General features: G+C 31.6%; 1 pseudogene; it reads right to left on the bottom strand.

The window, feature by feature from the left end:
• Nucleotides 1-221: 221 nt before the first annotated feature.
• LOC149176526 (iron-sulfur cluster assembly SufBD family protein ABCI8, chloroplastic pseudogene) lies at nucleotides 222-3512 on the bottom strand (annotated as a pseudogene).
• Nucleotides 3513-5514: the final 2002 nt, after the last annotated feature.

The following is a 5514-nucleotide window of genomic DNA, read 5'->3' as shown; positions in this document are numbered from 1 at the left end:
CGCATAGATAAATTCAAGGGTACATACTTATTTCCTTATTTGAGACAATCTTTGAACACATTCCGAGATTTCATAGAAATATAATGATACGATTTACCTGTAGGATATGAGAAAGCTATCTACATCTAGCACTCGTCACTGGACAATAGTGTTATTGACACACCATCTCATGGAATTATAATTATGTAGATAGATAGTGCTATAGAGATACCTTGCAGCACCTATTCAACACTACCTTCAAGCTTCAAAGTCATCAGTTGATTTACTTTAGTAGTGAATTCTAGTGGGTTTTCATTAAATACAACCTGACAAAATCCATTTATGATAATTGTCGTTGCCTTCTCTAGATCTACCCTCCTCTGGAAATAGAATAACTGATATTCCCCAAATTTTGAAGTACTTTATTCATGTTCAACATGGGCTATTGGGTTCTTCACGTGGAAAAGGTTGCAAATATTAGATGTATAATGGAAACAAGCATGCAATTCAAGGTTGATCCTAAAGTCTCTTGGGTGAATTATAAAACACCATATACTTAAAATATGATATATGGTAGTAACGAAAGCCTACCCAAGTTCCCACTTAAGAATTCAAAATGTTGCAAATAGGAGATGTCTTAAACAATATCAACTATTTAATTGCATAATCACCTAAAATAGACAAATCTTTAAAATGTTGAGAAGTGTGAACAAAAACGGAGTTGGAATATTATAGTTATGTTAGGGTAGATATAGCTATGTAAAATGTAACTTCTATCTAAAACACATAAATGTAACTTTTATAGCTACATGAAATGTAACTTCTATATAAGTAAATGGAGTTGGAATATTAAAGTTATGTCACGGTGGATATAGCTACGTGAAATGTAACTTCTATATAACATTTTAAATATCATTTTTCAGTCCTTTAAGATACTAACATTTTTTATTACCTTCGGTTAATAACTTAATACTCAACCAAAAATATCATTGAATTAGTTCTTCACCAACCAAGGAGAAATTTTAAACCAGTGTGTGAAAATGCTTACACATTCCCCTACCATATTTTTGATATTTTATTTGTGTGCGGATTTAAGCTAGTGTAATGTATTTGACAATTTAAATGTAAAAAATTACCGAGATTGAAGTTATACAATTAACATATGCACAATAAGATACAATATGCATAAGTTATAAGTAATATGAAATTGACATTTTATATCAAGACAAAATTTTTCTCATCTCATTAACTCTTATCTTATATTTGGTGATGGATATAGCCTTTAAAATTACGAGCCATCCTTGTCATATTTTATATTTAATGATGGATATAGCATTTAAAAGTATCAACCTTGTTTGCTATTTTATGTACGGTCAATTTAAATGGAAGTGCTCATAATTTTATCCAATATTATCTTGTACATCTGGAAATAAAATGATGCAGGGGTGGTGTTTCTAGTGATTTTCAAACTTGTTTTAATTACCTAAATTTAGCCTATTTAAAATAAACAGGGATGGTGTTTCTATTGATTTTCAAACTTGTTTTAATTACCAAAATTTAGCCTATTTAAATTAAATAGTTTCACTGACCATCTTATCTTCAAGTCAATAAATTTGCTTGAGGGCATCTTGATGACATCCACCATCTCTGAAAATTATGAAATATTAGTAATATCTTGCACTAAATAGACAATGTTGGCATAGAATCTTTTATTGTTTTTTAACTCCATGTCACAAATTTATTGATATTTTATGATTCTTGGTTTCGATTTCCATTCTAAGGCTGGATTCATCATGCCTGCTAGGATTTTTAGTTGTGAACACATCATATTGCTCACTTATAATTGTATAAAAAATAGAGAGTATGCACAATGACATGTAGTGACATTTGCGTGTCTATATTGCTCAATGATATGCTTGATTTTTTAACCCATTCCAATCCTACCATAATGAAATTAATAGAGTTGAGGACACAAGAAGGACTATCAATAAATGAAATTAGAGACTTTAGAATGAAACTCAAATTGTACTTGAATGTAACAATAAGTATTTGCAGTTGCTTGGTGACCGCTGAGCATCGAATCACACTGTGAAAAATTCCTTGCATTATGAGAATTTAGTTACACCTGCACTAATCCTTTGTAGTAGTTCCTTGACTTACCTATAGATATAATTTTAGAAACAATCCTACTCCTGCAACTATTCCCTATATATATCATCTTTACCCCCCCTATTGATAGTTATTTTTCAAGGAAACAGAATAGAACTCTCCAATCGCATCATCACCTTTCAAAACAATGCTTGAGTATTTCCGGGTGATTGTTGAACCAATCTCTACTCAGGTCCAGGGAATCCTTGATTTGTCTCCATCGCACAAACCTCTTTTCGTAATAAAATTATAAATCCAACTTCTGCATTCCTCGTCCCCGACATAGCAATTCTTTACAGTGGAATACTTTAACGTTGCTCCCTCAGTGCAATAGATATCTACTATTATGGCATGGAGATGATTGGTGTCATAAAATGGTGCAGTGCATCCTTCAATATATGTCACAGAAATCCTCTCACCTCACATAACTCCTCTCATATACAACAATAAGATTCCTCTCAAATTGCCTAGTCTCCATCTCATTCATCGTGAAATAAGTGGATATTTCCATGGGTGAAAAAGTGTGCTTGGGGATTTAATAAAAGGAGCTATCACTAAAAAAAAATATTGCAGTATAATAGTTATCAGCAGGAGGAACAACCCTCTCAAGATACTTCCTAACTAGATCAAGATACTCCTGAATTACCTCTTATAACGAACAAAAGATAACCTCAACTACCTATAGAGTATACTTATGCATGGTAGCAATGAAAACACTGTAGAAAACAACATCTACAATAACGTTGGTCAATCTCTTCTTCTAGTCAAGGGCATGCCCAACTTTTGAAAATTATTAAGTAGGTCAAGGTCCAACTCATCCAAGCTCCTCTTCTTCTTCTATTTTCTCTGTTTAGGTTCAGAATAATAGCAAAAAGGTCTTGGAAATTGATGGGTGCGTAAAATTTATTAGGTCATTTGGGTTCTTCCATTTTTAATCATTTTCTGTAAGTATTGAGTCTAAATTGAAAAATCCATTTAGGTTCCTTCTTTTTAGTTGAAATTAGCCTAAGCTTTGGAGAGTTGTAAGGTTTAATCAATCTAAGTATATTCTACTTAAAATATAGTAACATGGCTTAAAACTGTAGGCATTGAGATCAAAATTTAAGGATGAAACAAAAAATATTTTATGTTCATGATTACAAGAAATTTTAATTTCATGTAACAAAGTTTGAGGAAGGTCTAGTATTTGCATCCTACCATAAAATTTTCTTGCATCACTTGAGCCCTTTGAATTTGGGCATGGTAGAGTCCATTACAAAAATAATCAACCACTAAAAAAGAGGCGAAAAGAAAAAATAAAATTTCATGCATTCTGACCCTAGAAAAGTTAGGGAGGAGCGAACTGATCTATACAATAAGGAAATGCAAAATGCTTACTTTTCCATTGTCTTTTGATGAATTGTTGGCCGCATTCAAGATCTAAATTATCAAAATCATTAAACCCTTTGTACAATAAGGACATGCAAAATGCTTAATTGTGCATTGTCTTTTGATGAATTGTTGGCCACAATCAAGATCTGCATTATCATAATCATTAAACCTTCAACTCTAGATGAAATTTATGCTTTGATCATATAAATCCTCGAAATTGTTTACCCATAAGAACAAAAATCATCTTTAGTAAAAAGAAAGAAGTCTCCAAAGTCCAAATTCATACCCATGTACAAATGACCAAAATCTCCATGCCCAATGACCTTGCGCTTCCTCCATCTAATCATTGATGCTCTCCTAAGGTGTTTCCCATGAAACCTCCATCTGGGGTTTGAATCCCGTGAAATCCATAGATCACGTTGACGGTCTTCCTTCTTCTGACATGTCCACGCAGATATCAACAAGGTAGAGAAAGATGCAGTGCTACAATGTGATGTTGTAATCTATGAATATTTTATTTGCACATAGCACTAAACTGGAAATGAAAAAGGAAAGAAATATTTATAATGGAAAAAATAAAAGAAATATTTATAATATAAAATAAAATATATAAATTGCAATTGGGTTAAATGATTTATTTTTAATAATAATTTGTTATTTTTGCGTAAGACACTAAATTAAAAAGAAGAAGAAGAAGTTAAAAATGATATTGGGATGAGTGTAAACATTTAAATATGGCCTCAATTAATAATAAAAACTTACATTAATAAAAATAATAAAATTCAATTTGTTATATTTTGATTAACTTACATTAATAAAAATAATAAAACTCAATTTGTTAAATTTTGATTTTTTTATTAACTTGTGAATATGCTTTGTTACAATACCATGGGCCAATACATGGCTTCTCAATACTACAAGTCCAAAAACCATAACTTATTTCACAACCAAAATATTTTATAACAATATGACAAGGTTCTTAACAGTGAATACCCCCGCATTATGGTAGATATTATTAACTTGTAAAAATAGCCTTTGTTACAATACCATGGATTATCAATACCACATGCCCAAAAAACATAATTTATTTCACAATCAAAATATTTTATAACAATATGACAAGATTGCTAACCATGGATATTCACCCTCACTTTACCATGGATATTAAATTGTAAATCGGCTTTGTTGTGGCTTATCAATACCACACACGAAAAAACAATAACTTATTTCATAGTAAAAATATTTTATTTTAATTTAATTTTACATCATTTTTTTAATTGAATCTAAAAGGGAAAATGTTACAATTTGAGATATATCTAAACCCTCTATCCTCACAACTACTAAAAATATTCCCATAGAAATTAAATTAAGGTTTTAATAAAATTAAGCTAAGATGGATCTATGCTGATTCTATATATATATATATATATATATATATATAGATATATATAGAATCATATATACATATATATATATATATATATATATATATAAAGAATCAACATATATATATATAAAGAATCAACATAGATCCATCTTAGATAAGGATCGAAGGGATGAGAGCAAGAAAATTGACTAATTATAATAGACTAAATATAGTGCATGATTTTTTAAAGTTTTTCATTATATTATTTTCTTTGACATGATCGATCCAAAATATAGGTACAATACACTATGATCAAATTTAAGAGAGTTGGGGAGGTGGCGGAGAGAGGGAGGGAGATAATGAAAAAGTTGGAGCAGCAGAGAGAGAGAGAGAAAGAGAGAGTGATGGGGGCGAGAGAGAGTGAGGTGGGGGGGGGGGGGGGGAGAGAGAGAGAGAGAGAGAGAGAGAGAGATGGAGTTAGAGTGGGGTAGAGAGGGAGGAAAGAACAAAGACATAGAGAGATATATGTGGAGATAGAGAGGAGTGAGAAGGGAGAGATGGAGAGAGAGAGTGAGAGAGAAAGGTTGAGAGAGATAGGGGGTGACAAGGGAGTAATGGAGACAGAGTGAGGGAGAGAGGAGAGCAGGAGG

This window comes from Pinus tabuliformis, chromosome 4_1, assembly GCF_031772625.1.
Source record: "Pinus tabuliformis cultivar Carrire ecotype Pingquan chromosome 4_1, CPIR1, whole genome shotgun sequence".
Taxonomy (NCBI): domain Eukaryota; kingdom Viridiplantae; phylum Streptophyta; class Pinopsida; order Pinales; family Pinaceae; genus Pinus; species Pinus tabuliformis.
The sequence above is the reverse complement of the archived record's forward strand: the minus strand, read 5'-3'. Positions and strand labels throughout refer to the sequence as shown.